This window comes from Phyllobates terribilis, unplaced genomic scaffold (genome assembly GCF_046119375.1).
Source record: "Phyllobates terribilis strain yellow unplaced genomic scaffold, ASM4611937v1 Scaffold_10__3_contigs__length_209671492, whole genome shotgun sequence".
Taxonomy (NCBI): Eukaryota; Metazoa; Chordata; class Amphibia; order Anura; family Dendrobatidae; genus Phyllobates; species Phyllobates terribilis.
Window position 1 is genome coordinate 127375613 of NW_027362770.1, and position 23149 is coordinate 127398761.

The following is a 23149-nucleotide window of genomic DNA, read 5'->3' on the forward strand; positions in this document are numbered from 1 at the left end:
GATAGAAGTTAGCATCTGCTTTGTTTTCTTGGAATGTAAGCGTAAGTGTGCAGCCTGCCACCCACCCACCCCCAGGCTGCAATACCATACTGCTAGCTTGCTTGCACTTGAAATGAGGCCTTTTAGGCTTGTGGAGGCAGACGCCGGCCACCATGTCATGGCTGCGTCGGCGGCCTGGTATCCATACTCAGTCCACAGCCGCCCGGCGGCTGGGTGTCCACACTAGGTCCCCAGCCGCCAGGGGGATGCCGGGTGTCCATACTCGGTCCCCAGCCACCCCTATTTGTCCCGGTGTGCCTTATACACAAGCGCGCATACCAAAACATTACCTGTGTCCTCCCCAGTGCATTTAGTGGGAAGGACAGCCTAACCACAAAAACGTGGACAAGTGAATGTGGCCAGGGATGGTCCATCTGACTGAAACCTTCACACTGGGTTAATATTGTTGAAGCTGGGACACAGTTGGACACTGGGATGCAACACGTCCTCCAGACATAGATTATTGCGGGTCCTGGGTCAATCAGGCTTCAACACAAAGTTCAGAAGGTAGACAGCAGCAGTGGTCAGCCTCCTACACAATGAGTAAATTATTCATCTCCTTAGCTTTCTGTTCCTTGGAATGCAAGCGCATATATGTAGTAGCGGCTAGGCCTGAGGTGGTCAGCTTTTTGGCGTTTTGGCGCATATCTTACCTCCTCCGAGGATTGCTGGATGTTTTCCTGCTACTATCCCAGTTCTATGACTTCCGTTAAAACAAAGCTTCAGGTGATGAATGATGGATGAGGTGGTGAAAGAGCAGGGGGAATAGGGAGCATTCACATCAATATCAGGCCAGTCAACTACACATGTCTTGTAGGATATGTTTCTTAACCAAAAGGAGCGGTTCGGCTACACAGTTATAGGGCATACAGTGAGTGCAATGCCTACCAAAAATTTCGAGGCACTCCAATGCCCCTTGGAAGTGACATGGCAGTTAGAGGGCCTTAACTAAACCGTTTTTTCCATTTATAGCAACTGGGTCTCCTGTACACTGTTGGCCTAAGCAGTGAATGGAAGGCTTTCCAAAAGTTATGAGGAAATGCAATGCCCCTTGAAACAGACGTGGATTACAGCGTACTAAAAACCTTCTACCCATTATTGGGGAGTGGGTCTCCCTTAGTGTTCGCCTATGCATTGAAAAGCAAAAGCTGACTAAAATAAGGAGGAAATGCAGAGCCCATTGGAAGAGTCGTGGAGGTTAGAGGTAATTAAAAACAACATTTCAATGCCCCTTGGAAGAGCTGTGGAGCTCAGAGTGGTTTAACAAGATGGATTTAATGTCCCTTGGAAGAGACATGGAGGTCACAGAAGCTTAACAAGACGATTTTAATGCCCCTTGGAAGAGACGTGGAGTTCAGAGTGGTTTAACAAGACGGTTTTAATGCCCCTTGGTAGAGACGTGGAGATCCCAGTTGAATAAAAAGACAACATCATTCCCCCTTGGAAGAGTGGTGGAGGTCCCAGTGGAATAAAAAGACAATATCAATGACCCTTGGAAGAGTGGTGGAGGTCGCAGTGGAATAAAAAGACAATATCAATGCCCCTTGGAAGAGTGGTGGAGGTCCCAGTGGAATAAAAAGACAAAATCAATGCCCCTTGGAAGAGTGGTGGAGGTCCAAGTGGAATAAAAAGACAATATCAATGCCCCTTGGAAGAGTGGTGGAGGTTACAGTGGAATAAAAAGACAATATCAATGCCCCTTGGAAGAGTGGTGGAGGTCGCAGTGGAATAAAAAGACAATATCAATGCCCCTTGGAAGAGTGGTGGAGGTCCCAGTGGAATAAAAAGACAATATCTATGACCCTTGGAAGAGACGTGGAGGTCACAGTAGCTTAACAAGACGATTTTAATGCCCCTTGGAAGAGACGTGGAGTTCAGAGTGGTTTAACAAGACGGTTTTAATGCCCCTTGGAAGAGACGTGGAGGTCACAGTAGCTTAACAAGATGGTTTTAATGCCCCTTGGAAGAGACGTGGAGGTCACAATGGAATAAAAAGACAATATCAATGCCCCTTGGAAGAGACGTGGAGGTCCCAGTGGAATAAAAAGACAGTATCAAAGACCCTTGGAAGAGACATGGAGGTCACAGTAGCTTAACAAGACGATTTTAATGGCCCTTACAAGAGCCATGCAGTGCAGCATATTAAAAACATTATTCCCATTATTGGTGAGTGGGTCTCCCATAGTCTTTGCCTATGCCTTCCAAGCAAAAGCTGACAAAAATTAGGACGGAGGAACTTGCAATGCCGCTTACAAGAGCCATGCAGTACAGCATATTAAAAACATTATTCCCATTATTGGGGAGTGGGTCTCCCATAGTCTTTGCCTATGCCTTCCAAGCAAAAGCTGCCAAAAATTAGGACGGAGGAATTTGCAATGCCCCTTACAAGAGCCATGCAGTACAGCATATTAAAAACATGATTCCCATTATTGGGGAGTGGGTCTCCCATAGTCTTTGCCTATGCCTTTGAAGCAAAAGCTGCCAAAAAATAGGACGGAGGAATTTGCAGTGCCCCTTACAAGAGCCATGCAGTACAGCATATTAAAAACATTATTCCCATTATTGGGGAGTGGGTCTCCCATAGTCTTTGCCTATGCCTTCCAAGCAAAAGCTGACAAGAATTAGGACGGAGGAACTTGCAATGCCCCTTACAAGAGCCATTCAGTACAGCATATTAAAAACATTATTCCCATTATTGGGGAGTGGGTCTCCCATAGTCTTTGCCTATGTCTTCCAAGCAAAAGCTGCCAAAAATTAGGACCGAGGAACTTGCAATGCCCCTTACAAGAGCCATGCAGTACAGCATATTAAAAACATGATTCCCATTATTGGGGAGTGGGTCTCCCATAGTCTTTGCCTATGCCTTCGAAGCAAAAGCTGCCAAAAATTAGGACGGAGGAATTTGCAATGTCCCTTACAAGAGCCATGCAGTACAGCATATTAAAAACATTATTCCCATTATTGGGGAGTGGGTCTCCCATAGTCTTTGCCTATGCCTTCCAAGCAAAAGCGGCCAAAAATTAGGATGGAGGAACTTGCAATGCCCCTTACAAGAGCCATGCAGTACAGCATATTAAAAACATTATTCCCATTATTGGGGAGTGGGTCTCCCATAGTCTTTGCCTATGCCTTCCAAGCAAAAGCTGCCAAAAATTAGGACGGAGGAACTTGCAATGCTCCTTACAAGAGCCATGCAGTACAGCATATTAAAAACATTATTCCCATTATTGGGGAGTGGGTCTCCCATAGTCTTTGCCTATGCCTTCCAAGCAAATGCTGCCAAAAATTAGGACAGAGGAACTTGCAATGCTGGCAACACGGACCACGGTCACCCTGGTGGTATAGTGGTGGTGGAGACTGAGGATAAGGAGAAGAGCAAAAAACAGCCGAAATGAGGAAGTGTACACCCATGTGTCGGTGTGAAGCGGTGCATGGGAATACACCTCACGAAAATAACACAGTGGATTTGACTTTGTTACTCTGCTGTCATTTGGTGGTGATAAGAAGTCTGGCCCAATCCAGCCCTTGTTCATTTTGATAAGGGTCAACTTGTTAGCATTGTCAGTTGACAGGCGAGTGCGCTTATCAGTTATAATTCCCCCAGCGGCACTAAAAACACGCTCCGATAACACGCTAGCAGCAGGACAGGCCAGGACCTCCAAGACATACAGAGTGAGTGCATTCCAAGTGTCCAGCTTGGATACCCAATAATTAAAAGGCACAGAGGAATCACGGAGGACGCTGGTACGGTCGGCAAGGTACTCCCTCACCATCTTTTGAAACTTTCCACTCCTTGTGAAAGTACCCCGCGCCTCAGGGCCTGTAAGCTGGGCGGGTCTCAGAAAACTGTCCCAGAACGTTGACAGTGATCCCCTGCCTCTACTGGATTGGAGTTGCGTCTCTCTTGCCTGTACGCCTTGGTTGGGCAACAAACTGTGACCTCTGCCGCCAGCGTGTTCAGATGGGAATTTTTTTAACAGTTCTGCGGCAAGGGCCTTCTGGTACTGCCCCATTTTTGTAGACCTCTCCACCTCAGAAATAAGAGAGTGAAAGTTCTCCTTGTAGCGGGGGTCTAAAGGTGTCACCAACCAGTAATGACTGTCACCCAACATTTTAACAACGTGAGGGTCACGGTTAAGGCAGCGTAACATAAAGTCAGCCATGCGTGCCAGACTGGTAACGGGCAAGACTTCCGTGTCCTCATCAAGATTACGACTGACCATGCTCTCCTCCTCCTCCTCCCCCCTGTCCTCAGGCCACCCACGCTGAACCGACGGTATGACAGTTGCACAGGTACTACTGTCTACAGTGCATGATACCAGCTCCTGTTCTTTCTCCTCCTCCTCCTCTCCCTCATTGTCCCCCAATGCACGTTGGGATGAGATGAGGCTGGGCTGTGTGTAATCGCCCGCTACGGCTTCTTGATCCATCTCATCATACTCTGGCTGCAATGCCTGCTCTTTAATTCTCTGCAGAGAGCGTTGCAAAAGACAGACAAGTGGGATGCTGACGCTAATGATGGCGTCATCGCCACTCACCATCTTGGTGGACTCTTCAAAGTTTGTCAGGATGGTACATATGTCAGATACCCAGGTCCACTTCTGAGTAGAGATGAGCGGTGTTTGACTCGAACTGTTCGCCAATCTCAAATTCGAGCTGTTTTGGGCGATGTTCGAGCCGTTCGACGAACCCGAACGATTTGCAAAAAATCCGGCTGTTCGAGGTTGTGTTCGATAACTGTTCGTGCACCAAAATAACTGGATTTTTTCACAGTAATACTATTAATCAATGTTAATAGACAGTTTCAGTGTAGAGTGGGCGGGGGGAGGGGCAGGGGATGGATCTCTGCAGAAATAATGCCAATCTCCATTTTTTTTTTTCTTTCCCGCATTTACAGTGGGGAGGTGCAGTCTGTCAGCCTATCAGCAGCGCACACACGCAGCGAAGTGCTTTTTTTCACACAAGCAAGGGCATGTGTCATTGGCTGTGTATGTCACATGTACTTGCCCTATAAGACCCAGCCATTTTCCCCGTCGCCACTATTTTCTCACTGCTGCAGCTGAGTGTTAGATGGCACCGCTGCTGCTGTGGGCGCTATACTTTGTAACTGTGTGAATTGCAAGCGAATTTGCTCTTAAATAGACAGAGAGATTTAGGGAGTAGGAACTAGTTGGAATTGCAGCCCTTTTGAGGGCTAGGTTACAGCAGTTCCTAGCACTTTTTGCCAGGCAGGTCTGTGCCAGTGCTGTGCAAGTGTTTTTCACAGCATTTGGCTAAATCTAGCTAAGCCAATCCTTTTGGGCCTCTAGCAGTGTGTGTTAGTCAGTGGAGTAGCCTATCTGTGTTGCAAGCTACACCACCTGTGTATCTAATACCAATTTTTTACTGCATCTAGCCCAGTAAATCCTTTTGGGCCTGTAGCAGTGTCTGTTACGCATTGTAGTAGCCCATCTGTACCAAGCTACACCACCTTTGTATTTAATAACAATTTTTTACTGCATCTAGCCAAGTAAAACCTTTTGGGCTTAATAGCAGTGTCTGGTAATCAGTGGAGTAGCCCATCTGTACCAAGATACACCACCTTTGTATTTAATAACAATTTGTTACTGCATCTAGCCCAGTAAATACTTTTGGGCCTGTAACAGTGTCTGTTACTCATTGTAGTAGCCCATCTGTACCAAGTTACACCACCTTTGTATTTAATAACAATTTTTTACTGCATCTAGCCCAGTAAATCCTTTAGGGCCTGTAGCAGTGTCTGGTAGTCAGTGGAGTAGCCCATCTGTACCAAGCTACACCACCTTTGTATTTAATAACAATTTTTTACTGCATCTAGCCAAGTAAAATCTTTTGGGCCTGTAGCAGTGCCTGTTACTCATTGCAGTAGCCCATCTGTATCAAGCTACACCACCTTTGTATTTAATAACAATTTTTTACTGCATCAAGCCAAGTAAAACCTTTTGGGCCTGTAGCAGTGTCTATTACTCATTGTAGTAGCCCATCTGTACGGATATGCAGCGATACTAAATAACCAATGGTGCCCAAGCTTATGGCCTCCATATTGGGCAGAACAAGTGCTGACAAAAAAACAGACACTCCTGGAACTCTTTCCAATAGTGGTAGCAATAGAAATATGGGGCGCGCACCTGGCTAACAAAAATATACGCTTCATAACAAAAAACACCAGCCTAGCGCACTGCATTAATAAGATGGCATCATCGTCTCTCCCAGTGCTAGGCCTACAACGCCGGCTAGCATTCCTGTGCCTAAAACACAATGTATGGGTCCGCGCTAGCCACGATGCTGAGGGGTCTAACGCTGCTGCTAACGCTTTATCACAATTCAATTGGCAGATTTTCATAGAGCTCCTCCCCAACGCCCACACATCGGGCAACAGTTGCCCACCCTCCCTATGGGATCTAGTGGCGAATAGTTGATGCCATTAATCAGAGCGTCAGTTGCCCCGTCGACGTGGCAAGCATACGGTAAGGCATGGGAAGAGTGGAGACGACTAGTAGCAGGCAGACGGGTTGACCAATGTGAACAAGCCAGATTACAAGTCACCATAGAATTTCTCCACCAGCTAATGATGAGGGGCATATCAGGGGCGTCAGCGCAGCGGTGTCTGACCGGAGTAGCATTTCACTTCCAACTACTGAATTGGGGAGATGTGACAAAGAGATTCATCATCAGACAATCTATAAAAGGGTGGAAAAGGGGTGAGCCAAGTCAGGAGTGTAGACGTCCCGTCCCGTGTCACTAAAACTGATTTCTCACATCATATCCCTAACACCATTAACATGACACTCAGAATTTGAAGCAACACTACTGTCTACTGCATTTGCGATCGCCTTCTTCGGGGCGCTATGCATAAGCGAATTAGTCCCTCAATCCAAAATTACCACAAGTGGAGGCTTATTACACCAGGACGTAGTCATAGCCAATAATGCAATACGTCTATGCATACGCAAATCGAAAACGGTTCCAGCGGGCAGGGGCACTTGGGTACTTCTACAACCCACAAACAGTACGATGAGTCGGGTAACAATAGTAAAAACATATATAACCATCAGATCACAAAGTAATTTCTTCCTATCACACATTGACGGAACGACATTATCAAGATACCAGTTCCAAGCTATGTTTAATAAATGCCTAAGATCGGCAGGGAACCACCCCAAAGATTACGGGACACACTCATTCCGCATAGGCGCGGCCACGGAAGCAGCAAGAGCAGGACTGTCAGAAACGGAAGTTCAGAGGATAGGGAGATGACGATCCACATGTTTGGCGAGATACATAAGACCGGACTTGTTATCCTAATGTGGTTTGTTTCTTTTACAGGTGACGCTAAGCCAACAGTGTGGGTGATAGGCCACTCGTATATATATTGGGCAGAAAAAAGGGCGAAAGTCCGCCCAGGCGGGAGGAAATTAGAGTTTCATAACACATATTTCAACTGGAGAGGTATTAGAGGCCTGCAATGGCCACAGGTACTAATGGAGGTAATCAAGGTAGGGAGAGAGGCAAGAGGTCTGGTCATCTTAGTTATACAGGCCGGGGGAAACGACCTAGGTCATCACAAGAGTGCATAACTAATGGCAATAATGAAACTAGACACTGAGTGCTTCAGAGAATTTTTCACAAAACTAACTATAGTATGGTCAGAGATTGTGCTGATAGTGGTATGGCAAGGTACGCGAGACATCACGACCATCGAACGGACAAGGCGGGTAATAAATATTCGGATGGAAAAATTTAGAAGAGATAGAGGCGGTGTAGTGATACGACACTGACAACTGGAAGGAGATAAAGCAGGCCTCATACGGCCCGACGGTGTTCACTTAATGAATATTGGACTGGACATATTCCTGTCAGGACTCCAGGACCGAGTGGAAGAAGCGTTAAAAGTGATGGATGGGGGTCAGAGTCCTGCATACGAGTACGCAGGATCCTCCGTGGCCTGGAAATAGAAAGGACATGTTGGAGAGTTACACTTGTTGGCCAACTTGCCGGTGTGGAGACACAGGGCATGCTGCAACAAGCTGAATTATTTTAGAAATAAAATGCCTTTCTAATGGAATGAGTATAAAGAGTTAATAAAGCTGTGACCGATCCTTACCCATCCAGTTGTAAGAGTTACATTATTGTATTGTCAAGGAAAGGGGGGCGGTATGGGGGCAGAGCGCCTGGGTTTGTTTGGGGGTCCCCACAGTCTGCCTAGGCTAGATGCAGTTAAAAATTCTTATTAGATACACAGGCGGTGTAGCTTGCTTCAAAGCTGTGCTACTACGCTGACTAGCAGACACTGAAGCTTTGGAGCAGACCTCTGAGTAAACAGCTCTTCAGACTCAACCATCTGTGTTACCCCAAGCCATAGTGTATGTAGTTTCTTACAGTTAAAAGGGGAAGGGGGAGCGACCCAACCCACCTGGAATTGAGGATGCCAATGTCACGTAAAACACAGCAAGGGGACTCCAAAAAGAGTCTCCATTTTTTCCAAAAATTGTGGCACAGACACCACTTAAGTGGCATCAATTGCCCCAGAGTTGCTTAAAACGGTTGATGAGGTGATTTTACCAAATCCTCAAGCTTTAAGTCTCCCCAGGATGACACTGGGGTAGAAAAGTCCTTGCGGATCCATGATTTGTTAATTTTTATGAACGTGAGTCTGTCTACATTCTCAGTGGACAGCCGCATGGGCTTATCTGTCAGCACACCACCAGCAGCGCTGAACACACGTTCAGAGAGAACGCTGGCTGCAGGGCATAACAAGATCTCCAAGGCGTGAGTGGCGAGCTCCGGACATTTTTCCAGATTAGAAGGGTCCAGTGACACAGTCATGGCTTCGATGTTCACTTGGAGATACTCCTGTACCATCCTCTCTAGGCATTGACTATGTGTCAGACTTCTTGTCACCTGTGGCCTTGCAAAGGATGGTCTAAAAAGTGGTGAAACGATTCCACAAAATTGCTGTTACCAGCAGATACTGTGTTACTGTTACGGTTTGAGTGATGAAGACTCGACAGTCCCACGGTTGGCAAGTTAGAACTGTGAGATTCACTACGTGCACCACTGGTGTTTTGTGGAAAAGCACATGTAAGATTCTGTAACAGCCTCTGCTGATACTCCTGCATGCGTGAATCCCTTTCTATGGCAGGAATTATTTCGGCAAATTTACTTTTGTACCGGGGATCTAAGAGTGTGGCAACCCAGTAGTCGGGATTACTTCGAATTCTGACAATCCGAGGGTCATGTTGCAGGTAGAGCAGCAAGAAGGCACTCATGTGTCTTGCGCATCCAGGAGGACCAAGTCCTTGTTGTGTTGGTAGCGAGGTAAGAATCATGCTTCCTTCCTCTGCCCTCTCCCCCCAACCTCGCACAACAGAAATGTGATCAAGGTCTCCCTCATCTGATGAGTTTTCCATGCCCATCGCCAGTTCGTCCTCCACTTCTTCCTGGGCTCCTGCACCTTCCTCAACAGTTTGGCTGCTACCATGCGCCCTGGTTAATCCCTCTCCCCCACCCTCCCATGCCTGCGCCTTGGTGCTGCCGACCTTCTGGACCTTGGAGATGTTATCCCTTCCGCATACGACTCCTCCTCTACTTCCTCCACCTCCCCTTGTCCCACCACCTGACTCCGAATTCTGTTTAACGTGTGCTCCAGCATGTAAATCACCGGAATAGTCATGCTGATAATGGCATCGTCAGCACTAAACATCTTCGTCGCCATTTCAAAACTGTGCAGAAGGGTGCATAGGTCCCTGATCTGAGACCACTCCTGCAGCGTGATTTGCCCCACCTCTGGATCTCGTTGGCCCAGGCTATACGTCAGAACGTATTGCACCAGGGCTTGTCGGTGCTGCCACATTCGCTGCAACATGTGCAGAGTTGAATTCCACCATGTCGGCACATCGCATTTCAGCCGGTGAACTGGCAGGCCCAACGACTTCTGTAGAGATGTAAGTCGTTGAGCTGCGGGATGCGAACGACGGTAGTGAGCACACAGCGACCGTGCCCTCGGCAGAAAGCCATCTAGTCTGGGATAGTGGGCTAAAAATTGCTGGACAACCAGGTTCAACACGTGAGCCATACAAGGCACAGGTGTGACATTGCCCCGGCGAAGGGCCGCACCCAGGTTTTCAGCATTGTCGCACACGGCCTTCCCTAGTTGCAGGTTCAGTGGAGACAACCATTTATGAAACTGGGTCTCCAGAGCTGACCACAACTCCTCAGCTGTGTGACTCACATTTCCCAGGCATTTCAAAGTAAACACCGCCTGATGCCGTTGAGCCCTGCTGCCAGCATAGTAAGGAGGTGTGCAGGATTCCTTCTGCGCAGTTAGAAAGAGGGTGGCATTACCAGACAGGCTTTGGGTGCAGGTGGAGGACCGAGAGGAGGTTGAGGAGGCAGAAGCAGTGGAGGAACTTCTAGATAAAGAGGATTGACGCAGAACTCGTGGGGACGGCAAGACTTGGACAGCAGCCCCTTGTCCTGCTGTCACCATAGTTACCCAGTGCCCAGTCAACGACATGTAACGCCCCTGTCCATGCCTACTCGTCCAAGTGTCTGTGGTGAAATGCACCCTGTCACACACAGATTTTCTCAAAGAAGCGGTGATGTTGTGTGCGACATGCTGGTGTAGCACAGGCACACCTTTCTTTGACAAGTAGTGCCGACTGGGCATCTGGTACTGGGGCACTGCGACGGACATAAGGTCTCGAAAATCCTCTGTGTCCACCAGGCGGAAAGGCAGCATTTCTGTAGCCAACAGCTTGCAGATGGTGAAATTCAACCTCTTAGCTTTGTCATGGCTAGGAGGAAATGGTCTTTTACTTGTCCACATCTGAGGGACCGAGGGTTGGCTGTTGTGCTTAGACGGGGTTGAGTAGGGTGTCCCTGGCAAACTGCCGGTCTGTGAGGAAGATGCAGGCGGAAAAGTTAGGTTGCCTTGATCCAAAGGTGGTGCTTTCGATGTCGGAGAGCGCTCAACACCAGCTGGTGTTTCCACTTCCAAATGAAATGATGACCTGCCAATCACACTGGCTGTTGCGGGTAAAGTGGTGGCAGGTCTGCGTCTAAAAACATGTGTGACTGCTGTCCCCCCAGTCACAGAGGATGAAGAGGCCGCGGATGCACAAGATGGGGCAGACGGTGGTTGGCCCGGCCCGCTAGGCCGCATTGTAGCACAGTGAGCTTCCCCCTGCAACTTATGCTTCATATCCATGTGACGGTTCATGCATGAAGTACTCAAACTATGGATTTTTTGGCCTCTACTTAGCTTTTGGTGACAAATATTACAGATAACACGAGTTGGGTCATCCTTATCGATCTGAAAAAATGCGCAGGCTGTGCAAGGCTTAGCACCCATGTGACCTGAAGAGCCACCACGACTTGTGGTCAGAGGCAGAGTTGTGGTTGAGGATGCAGTTGTTGACATGCTTACAGTACTCTGTCTTTGTCCAGGGAGGCGCAACCTAACCTCGTCATCAATAGCATCCTCCTCCACCTCCTCTGCTGACCTCATCTCTTGGCTGACTGTGGGTTGACAGTAAGTGGGATCTCCAACCTCGTCATCATCACCCTGTGTGTTCTCACACCCGTCGTCCTCAGAGCCAACCGCTTCCTGCCCTGACCGAAAAGTCAAATTGTCGCTCAGGTATTTGAGTCTCATCATCGTCTTCATCAATGTCTCCACCAACAGGAGTTACAGTTTGGGAACGAGGGTCTACATTATGCTCAGAACCTTCTTCATCTGGTCCTGGATCCGACTCATAAAGATTCTGGGCATCAGTGCAGATCATTTCCTCGTCTGGATTAACAGAAGCTCTGGAGCAGACCTCCGTTTCCCAGGCTATAGTATGAGTAAACAGCTGTGCAGACTCAACCATCTGTGTTACCCCATACTCAGACGGGCAGCTGGAGACTTGGGAGCTGTGAGGAAGCAAGTGTGATTGGGGTGACACCTCTGAGGACTGGAGTATTTGTGATGTTGAAGTTGAGGTGGAGGAGAGCCCACTTGAAGGAGCACTTGATATCCATTGAAGCACCTGCTGTTTTTGTGCCTCATCTGGAATTTGTAGCGATGGGCGTGTCCGTAAGAAATGGATCGTATCACATTGTCCACGAAAAGAAGTAGACATCTTAGTTTGGCTGGAAGATGGTCTTTCTTTTGCAGATGTTACTCCCCCCCCACCGTGGGGGGGTTCGACCTACCAGCGGACAGGCACCAGTATTGGGAGAGGGGGGCTGGCCGTCAGGGTCCACCGCGGATCTGGCACAAACCCGGAGACACGGAGGTCGCACGGCCACGAACGGACTGGCCTTGTCGGCTTCGCACTCCAGCGTAGTCCCTCTGCCCGCTCGCGCCCGTAACCTCAAAGAGATGCGCAAGCGGCTTTTCTTCCCAGGGCTGTTCCCCGCCCAGCAGGAACGTGGGGGAGCTCAGGTCAGCCTTCCACTGTACTCCCTTACCTCCCTCGCCCTCTTTCTTTCTTTCGTTCTCCATCTAACCCCTCGGCTCTGTGGTGTCCGCTCTCCCTCCAGCTCTCTCCTTCTCTCAGGTGGACTACCGCGTGTATTCACACTGTGGCAAATCTTTTGGGCCCAGGCATAAGACGTTGTCGAGGTAATGGATAATATGTGCCCCCTTAGAAACGTTCATTACAACCCATTCGAGGAAGCAACTAAACTCCTCAAATAGTGAGCAGGATCTGGACCACCCCATGGGCAAACAGCGATTTATATAGTATGCTCCTTCCCAGAAGCAGCCCAATAGGTGGACACTATTCGGAGGCACAGGTAGTAAGTAACCGGAATGCTGCATCAATGTCTGTTTTGGCCATTAGGGTGACCCTTCCCAACTTCTTGGTCCGCCTGATTGCCTTGCCAAAGGATGTACAGTATATACTACTGTACTTGGTTCCGCGTCGATGTTGTCGTTTACTGACCTGCCCCTTGGATATGGCAAATGGTGGATTAGTCCGAATGTATTGGGTTCCGTTTTTGGCACAACTCACAACAGGGATACCACTACGTCTTGTAAGGAAAGTGTTCTGAATGGAACCGCCATTCTACCTAAAGATATTTCTTTTTTAATTTTCTTGTCACAACGTCTGGGTGTTGGTAGGCTGATTTTAGATTCTTACTCCAGCCTTTCTTGATTTTAGAAGGGCATGACATGCCTATATCTGTGTCTCCCCCTCCTTTTACTCCTCCACCTCTTTTCTTTTCGCATGACTATATGTACTATTGTCACTTTTCCATGTGTTAGTTGTGTCTTCTGAGCAGTTTGTCAGCTTTTGAACACATTTGAAGGTGTTTTCTATGTGTTTCTATGTGTTTTTGTTTGCCAGCCATTGGTTTTAACGGTGTTCGACGGTGTTCGACAAACAGTTCGACGAACACACCGGTGTTCGACGAACCGAACCGAACCCGAACACTACGCGGGTGGCTCAACTCTACTCCTGAGGTCTTATGTGTGGAGTTTGACCTGAATATCGACAGCCTTGCTGCCGCTGGTACTCCACAACTGCTCTCTTCTGCTCACAAATCCTTTGCAACTTGTGTACGGTAGAGTTCCATCGTGTGGGGACATCACACACCAGTCGGAAGCTGCAAACGCTGCTGCAACACAGTAAGGGCGGCGGAAGCTGTAGCCGACTTCCAAAAATGAGCTGACCGGCGGCGTACCTTGACCAGCAGATCTGGCAACTCGGGGTACGATTTAAGAAACCGCTGAACCACGAGGTTAAGCACATGAGCCAGGCATGGTACATGTGTGATCTCGCCTCACCGCAGAGCCGCCACCAGGTTACGGCCATTGTCACACACGACCATGCCTGGATGTAGGTTCAGCGGTCTCAGCCACAGATCTGCCTGCTCTTTCACAGATGTCCACAACTCACAAGCAGTGTGAGGTTTTTCACCTAAGCTTATGAGTTTCAGCACAGCCTGTTGCCGCTTGGCTGAGGCAGTATGGCAGTGCTTCCAGCTTGCAACTGATGTGGTGATATCTGAGATGGAAGCTGAACATGAGGAGGAGGAGGAGGATGATGCGCAGGAGCTGTACACTGTGGGGGCAACTCTGACTGACATAGGGCCCGCAATCCTCGGTGTGGGGAGGATGTGTTCCATCCCAAGGTCCGACTGGGTCCCGGCTTCCACTATGTTTACCCAGTGTGCCGTCAGGGAGATGTACCATTCCTGGCCACAAGCACTTGTCCACGTGTCCGTTGTCAGGTGGACTCTCCCAGTAACTGCGTTGTTGAGGGCACGGCAGATATTTTGGGACATGTGCTTGTGTAGTGCGGGGATGGCACACCGGGCAAAATAATGTCGGCTGGGGACCGAGTACCGAGGGACGGACACTGCCATAAGGTTGCGGAAGTATTCCGTCTCCACCAGCCTAAAAGGCAGCATTTCCAACGCAAGCAGTTGTGAAATGTGAGAATTTAGGACTGTGGCCTGTGGGGCGTTGGCTGCAAATTTGCGCTTTTGTTCAAAGGTCTGGGATATGGACAATTGAATGCTGCAGTGGGACGTGGACGTGGAAGTTGATGCTGTTTCTTGAGAAACTGCCATAACAAGTGAAGACTGAGAGGAGGGGGCATCTTTGCATGCAGTATGGACAGGAGATTGCCTTGCACGCACAAAAAGTGGTTCTCTTACACGCACAACAGCGGAAGAAGCAGTGGTGACACCCGCTGACACTGGTCGTGGACCCTGGGGTTCGCCCCACAAAGTCGGGTGCTTTTCTGACATGTGCATGATCATGCTGGTGGTGGTCAGGCTGGTAGATTTGTCACGCCTGCTGATGCTGGCCTGGCAGGTGGTACAAATAGCCTTTTTGGGGTTATCAGCAGAGTCTTTAAAAAAATTCCAGACTCTGGAAGACCTACCGGTTGTACTGGCAACGTCCCTCGTGTTGGTGTTTAGGGGAACGGTTGCCCGCCTTCTGTCTGCAGCCACCACACTGCTTCTTACTACCTGTTGGGGTACTCTGCCTCCCTCCCCATGTGTGCTGCTGGCCTCGCTCTGCGTGTCCTCTTGCCACGTTGGGTCAATTACTAGATCATCCACCACATCCTCCTCTTCCACTTCCGCACCACAGTCCTCCTCCTCACTTCGTTGCAATTGTGTCTCATCATCGTCCACCTCTTGTGACAAATTACCAGCGTCGCCTTCCTGTGGTCGTGGCTGTTCAAATATTTGGCCATCACTACATGGGATCTCCTCTTCCACCACTTCAAGCGGAGCAGGCGAGGGGCCCAAATATGGAAATGGACACCTCTTCAGAGTGTCCAACTGTGGGATCAGTTGCTGTCTAATGACACTCGGCATGGTGGAAGGAAGGAGCATCAGGATGAGGAGGAGTATGTGGTCGAGACTCACGGCTACTAAGACTTGACCGTGTGGAAGACAGACCGGAGGTGGTGGTGCCCAGGTGACTGGAAGTATTATCTGCTATCCAATTAATAACCTGTTCACACTGATCAGTTCGCAATAGTGGTGTTGTTGTGTGCTTCCATAGTAATTCGGTCAAGAACTGGGAGCGAGAAGATGTGGCTGTTGGTTGTGGCACATTTTCACCTTGGCCACGGCCCCGTCCTCTGCATGCACCATCACCAGAGCGTCCAGTTCCACGTCCCTTGCCACGCGCCTTGCCCATTGTAAATGAATTCAAATAGCTTACACTCGTACAATCAATGGCAAAAGGGTAATAAAAAGGAGATTTGAACCGTGGAAGAGGAAAACCACAGTTCTAGTTCTCTGGCCTACACCAGAATCTTTTAAACAGATATATTTGTGTCTGAACAGTCAGCGAGACACTCAAACTGTTTTTTTTTTATGGAAAAAAGGCAAAAAGGTGGATTACACCCAGATTTGAACCGTGGAAGAGCAAAATCACAGAGCTATTTCTCTGGCCTACACCAAAATCTTTTAAACAGATATATTTGTGTCTGAACAGTCAGCGAGACACTCAAACTGTTTTTTTTTTTATGCAAAAAGGTGGATTACACCCAGATTTGAACCGTGGAAGAGGAAAACCACAGTTCTAGTTCTCTGGCCTACAGCAGAATCTTTTAAACAGATATATTTGTGTCTGAACAGTCAGCGAGACACTCAAACTGTTTTTTTTTATGTAAAAAAGGCAAAAAGGTGGATTACACCCAGATTTGAACCGTGGAAGAGGAAAACCACAGTTCTATTTCTCTGGCCTACAACAGAATCTTTTAAACAGATATATTTGTGTCTGAACAGTCAGCGAGACACTGAAACTTTTTTTTTTCATGTAAAAAAGGCAAAAAGGTGGATTACACCCAGATTTGAACCGTGGAAGAGGAAAACCACAGTTCTATTTCTCTGGCCTACACCAGAATCTTTTAAACAGATATATTTGTGTCTGAACAGTCAGCGAGACACTCAAACTGTTTTTTTTTATGCAAAAAGGTGGATTACACCCAGATTTGAACCGTGGAAGAGGAAAACCACAGTTCTAGTTCTCTGGCCTACACCAGAATCTTTTAAACAGATATATTTGTGTCTGAACATTCAGCGAGACACTGAAACAGTTTTTTTTATGTAAAAAAGGCAAAAAGGTGGATAACACCCAGATTTGAACCGTGGAACTGCAAAACCACAGTTCTAATTTCCTGGCGTATACCAGACTTTTTAAATAGATATATTTGTGTCTGAACAGTCAGCGAGACACTCAAACTGTTTTTTTTCATGGAAAAAAGGCAAAAAAGTGGATAATACAGAGATTTGAACTGTGGAACTGCAAAACCACAGTTCTAGTTATCTGGCCGAAACCAGACTCCTTTAAACAGATATATTGGTGTCTGAACACTCACAGACACACTCAATTTTGTTTTTTGGGGGGGAAATTCCAAAAGGTTAAAAAGACGGGTATTTGTACAGTCTGACTGAGGAAAAAAAAAAAAAAGAGGATTTAGATGAAAAACAAAGGATTTTTCCTGGCACCTGAGACCTGGGGCTAAGTCTAGCAATTTGAGCAGCGGTAGCACACAGGACTGTAATGCAGTGTTTGTTGGTATAACCACTGCGTCTCCTATACAGCCTGCCTGCCTGATATCTGGGATGGATATTAGTCCTCAGAAGGACTGTTTGTTTGATTTTGCAGGCTTTAGAGACCCTACACTACCTATTTCGCAGTATAAATCTCTCCCTAGCTCAGCAGCACTCTCCCTACACTGTCTGATCCGGAGCGACTGTGTCCATGATGGCGGCGACCGGTTTTAAATACTCGAGGTGACACTGTGCGGCCAGCCAATCATTGTAATGCCCACAACCAACATGGCTGGGGCATTACAGTGACTGGCTTGCAATCCCTCCCGCCCGAGTAACCCGAAAATGTTCGGTGCTCGCCGAACATCCTGAGCAGTGAGATGCTCGGGCGAGTACCGAGCAGTGTCGAGCATGCTCGCTCAACACTGCTAAATACTAGTGTTGAGCGAGCACTAAAATGCTCGGGTGCTCGAAGCTCGGGCCGAGCTCACCATGATACTTGGGTGCTCGACCCGAGCAACGAGCCCAATGTTAGTCTATGGGAGACCCGAGCATTTTTGCGGCCGCACCCCCGGCAGTCTGTAGAAAGCCTAAAAAGTGCTCAAAACGATAGTGACAGTGCTCAAATGACATGGGGACAGCATGGGGATCGCCCCAGGAAGCATTTATGACCCCCAGGTCACTGCTGTCAACAACGTGGTCAGAGGTATTAAGCCACTTTTATGGGCTCACAATAAATTGTTCAAAAACGAAAGTGAAACTGTTTTCCTGTGAAATATGTTAAGGAACACCCTTTCCAGGGTAAAGACTTGTGTATAAGGTAAAATAAATAACCAAAAACAAAAATATTCCTCCACACCTTGGGTTCACAAGTAGCATTTTTTATGCGTTTTTGCACTTTTGTATTGCTTTCAACAGTGACAAATGCATTCATCGGGAAATGTCATTTTAACATTTTACAACCTTATCTGGCCATGTGCTGTGTGACACATGCATACAGTGCTGAAAAGATATGGGAAGAGCATGGGGAAGACCCCTGGAAGAATCTCTGACACCCAGGTCACTGCCTAAAAGTGTGCCCATCAGAAGTGATCCTTGCCACATCAGAAGATGCAGACTTACAACTATCTCCATGCAAGTCCTTGTCCCAGGGCAGTGTTCAATTGTACCTCCCCCATTCCTTGCAATGCAAGCGCAAATATGCAGCCAACCACCCACCCACCCGCAGGCTGCAATACTATACTGCTAGCTTGCACTTGAAATGGGGCCTTTTAGTTTGGAGGAGGCCGAAGCTGGCCATTACCTCATGGCTGCTAAGACAGCGAGGTCTCCATACTCAGTCCCCAGCCTCCACTATTTGTCCCGGTAACCTTCCCCACACTTTTCTTAGCCTGGCCTGCTTTAGGGCAGCATTAGACGAGCCCACCAGACAACCAGACTCCTCCGGTGGGCCCTGGCTTCTCCATCAGGGGAGTTGAGAGTGCCAAGGTGAGGAGCATGATGATGATGATAGAAGTTAGCATCTGCTTTGTTTTCTTGGAATGCAAGCGTAAGTGTGCAGCCTGCCACTCACCCCACCCCCAGGCTGCAATACCATACTGCTAGCTTGTTTGCACTTGAAATGAGGCCTTTTAGGCTTGCGGAGGCAAACGCCGGCCTCCGTCCCCAGCCACCCGGCGGCCGGGTGTCTACACTCGGTCCCCAGCCGCCAGGGGGCGGCCGGTTGTCCATACTCGGTCCCCAGCTGCCCCTATTTGCCCCAGTGTGCCTTATACACAAGCGCGCATACCAAAACATTACCTGTGCCCTCTCCAGTGCATTTAGTGGGAAGGACAGCCTAACCACAAACACGTGGACAAGTGAATGTGGCCAGGGATGGTCCATCTCACTGACGCCTTCACACTGGGTTAATATTGTGGAAGCCGGGACACAGTTGGATACTGGGATGCAACATGTCCTCCAGACATAGAGGATTGCGGGTCCTGGGTCAATCAGGTTTCAACCCAAAGTTCAGAAGGTAGACAGCAGCAGTGGTCGGCCTCCTACACAACGAGTAAATTATTCATAATCATGAGGCCATCCATCTCCTTTGCTTTCTGTTCCTTGGAATCCAAGCACATGTATGTAGTAGCGGCTAGGCCTAAGGTGGTCAGCGTTTTGGCGCATTTCCTACCTCCTCCAAGGATTGCTGGATGTTTTCCTGCTACTATTCCAGTTCTATGACTCCCGTTAAAACAAAGCTTCAGGTGATGAATGATGGATGAGGTGGTGGCAAAGGAGAAAGAGCAGGAGGAACATGGACCATTCACATCAATATCAGGCCAGTCAACCACACATGTCTTGTAGGATATGTTTCTGTAGCAAAAGGAGCGGTTCGGCTACACAGTTATAGGGCATACAGTGAGTGCAATGCCTACCAAAACTTTCGAGGCACTCCAATGCCCCTTGGAAGTGACATGGAGGTCAGAGGGCCTTAACTAAACCGTTTTTTCCATTTATAGTAACTGGGTCTCCTGTACACTGTTGGCCTAAGCAGTGAATGGAATGCTTTCCAAAAATTATGAGGAACTGCAATGTCCCTTGAAACAGACGTGGATTACAACGTACTAAAAACCTTCTACCCATTATTGGGGAGTGGGTCTCCTTTAGTGTTCGCCTATGCATTGAAAAGCAAAAGCTGACTAAAATTAGGAGGAAATGCAATGCCCGCTGGAAGAGTCGTGGAGGTTAGAGGTAATTAAAAACAACATTTCAATGCCCCTTGGAAGAGCTGTGGAGCTCAGAGTGGTTGAACAAGATGGCTTTAATGCCCCTTGGAAGAGACATGGAGGTCACAGTAGCTTAACAAGACGGTTTTCATGCCCCTTGGAAGAGATGTGGAGTTCAGAGTGGTTTAACAAGACGGTTTTAATGCCCCTTGGAAGAGACGTGGAGGTCCGAGTGGAATAAAAAGACAATATCAATGCCCCTTGGAAGAGTGGTGGAGGTCCCAGTGGAAAAAAAAGACAATATCTATGCCCCTTGGAAGAGTGGTGGAGGTTACAGTGGAATAAAAAGATAATATCAATGCCCCTTGGAAGAGTTGTGGAGGTCGCAGTGGAATAAAAAGACAATATCAATGCCCCTTGGAAGAGTTGTGGAGGTTCCAGTGGAATAAAAAGACAATATCAATGACTCTTGGAAAAGACGTGGAGGTCACAGTAGCTTAACAAGATAATTTTAATGTCCCTTGGAAGAGACGTGGAGTTCAGAGTGGAATAAAAAGACAATATCAATGCCCCTTGGAAGAGTGGTTGATGTCGCAGTGGAATAAAAAAGACAATATCAATGCCCCTTGGAAGAGTGGTGGAGGTCCCAGTGGAATAAAAAGACAACATTAATGCCCCTTGGAAGAGTGGTGGAGGTCCCAGTGGAATAAAAAGACAATATCAATGCCCCTTGGAAGAGTGGTGGAGGTCGCAGTGGAATAAAACGACAATATCAATGCCCCTTGGAAGAGTGGTGGAGGTCCCAGTGGAATAAAAAGACAATATCAATGACCCTTGGAAGAGACGTGGAGGTCACAGTAGCTTAACAAGACGATTTTAATGCCCCTTGGAAGAGACGTGGAGTTCAGAGCAGTTTAACAAGATGGTTTTAATCTCCCTTGGAAGAGACGTGGAGGTCACAGTAGCTTAACAAGACGGTTTTAATGCCCCTTGGAAGAGACGTGGAGGTCCCAGTGGAATAAAAAGACAATATCAATGACCCTTGGAAGAGACGTGAAGGTCACAATAGCTTAACAAGACGATTTTAATGCCCCTTACAAGAGCCATGCTGTACAACATATTAAAAACATTATTCCCATTATTGGGGAGTGGGTCTCCCATAGTCTTTGCCTATGCCTTCGAAGTAAAAGCTGCAAAAAATTAGGATGGAGGAACTTGCAATGCCCCTTACAAGAGCCATGCCATACAGCATATTACAAACATTCCCATTATTGGGGAGTGGGTCTCCCATTGTCTTTGCCTATGCCTTCCAAGCAAAAGCTTCCAAAAATTAGGATGGAGGAACTTGCAATGCCCCTTACAAGAGCCATGCAGTACAGCATATTAAAAACATTATTCCCATTATTGGGGAGTGGGTCTCCCATAGTCTTTGCCTATGCCTTCCAAGCAAAAGTTGACAAAAATTAGGACGGAGGAACTTGCAATGCTGGCAACACGGACCACGGTCACCCTGGTGGTATAGTGGTGGTGGAGGCTGAGGATAAGGAGAAGAGCCAAAAACAGCCGAAATGAGGAAGCGTATACCCATGTGTCAGTGTGAAGCGGTGGATGGGAATACACCTCCCGAAATAACACAGTGGATTTGACTTTATGTTACTCTGCTGTCATTTGGTGGTGATGAGAAGTCTGGTCCAATCCAGCCCTTGTTCATTTTGATAAGGGTCAGCTTGTCAGCATTGTCAGTTGACAGGCGAGTGCGCTTATCAGTTATAATTCCCCCAGCGGCACTAAAAACACGCTCCGATAACACGCTAGCGGCAGGGCAAGCAGGGACCTCCAAGGCGTACAGAGCAAGTTCATTCCAAGTGTCCAGCTTGGATACCCAATAATTAAAAGGCACAGAGGAATCACGGAGGACGCTGGTACAGTCGGCAAGGTACTCCCTCACCATCTTTTGAAACTTTCCACTCCTTGTGAGAGTACCCCGTGCCTCAGGGCCTGTAAGCTGGGCGGGTCTCAGAAAACTGTCCCAGAACGTTGACAGTGATCCCCTGCCTCTGCTGGATTGGAGTTGCGTCTCTCTCGCCTTGGTTGGGCAACGAACTGTGACCTCTGCCGCTAGCCTGTTCAGATTGGAATTTTTTTAACAGTTCTGCAGCAAGGGCCTTCTGGTACTGCCCCATTTTTGTAGACCTCTCCACCTCAGGAATAAGAGAGTGAAAGTTCTCCTTGTAGCGGGGGTCTAAAAGTGTCACCAACCAGTAATGACTGTCACCCAACATTTTGACAACGTGAGGGTCACGGTTAAGGCAGCGTAACATAAAGTAAACCATGCGTGCCAGACTGGTAATGGGCAAGACTTCCGTGTCCTTGTAGTAGATGCGAGAGAGCCTTTAAGAGAACTCTTACATGATGCTTCAAAGATGGAGAGAGACTGCCATCTGCTGGCCAGGCACAGTCAAGCGGAACCAAGATATACAAGAGAAATTGAAGGGAGAGCAGATTTAGACACTGGACCCGGTCAGGTGACTTCCAGGAAGGAGTTCCTGGAGATAAGAGGGCAGCGCGCCAAGCCTGAGGAGTTTTTGGCGCCAAGCAGCAGAGAGGAGCAGACGTGCTCCCTGCGTGCTGAGAAGCCCCGCGTGGCAGACCTAAGCCTGAGGCCTGCGAGGTGCCACAGCCGGGCGCCGGTGGATGGGCTCCGGATCCCTCACAGATGTGACCCGAGTGCTGTACCTACTGAGGAGAGTCGGAACCTGCTTGCGGTGCTGAGTGAGTTCGCGGAACCCGACGTCGCCCGCCGACAGACCAGGTCTGGACCCCCCTATCCCCGGCTTGAGAGACTGCCTCCAACGGCCAGGAAGAGAGGAGTTGAGAGACTGCTGAGCCAGGAAAGTCACGCCAGTGAAAGCAGAAGAGCTGCATACGTGAACAGGGCCGTCACTTCTACTGTTCACTCACGGTACCGGGGCCAGTTTAGGTACTCAGGTTGGGAGGGGAACAGTTGGGGCGGAAGAAGCTATACTTGCTTTAATTGATTTTGTCCGGAAAAGACTTGCGGCCTAGCGGGAATAACCAGTGACCCCCGCTAGAGCCATATACAAAGATAAAGAACGGACGTGGTGACTCCCCTGACTGGGTGCACCACATTACTTTGAGAGACTTCATATTTTGATAATATTTCAAATTACCGTTCAATACCCTTGTCGTTATCCCCTTGTTCAAAATACCTGTTTTATATATACATAAACTGTTTATAATCATCTCCGACTGTCCCAGCCTTGTTTCACTGTGCGCTGCATTCCGGCACATGCATTACATCCTCACCAAGATGACGACTGACCATGCTTTCCTCCTTCTCCTCTTCGTCC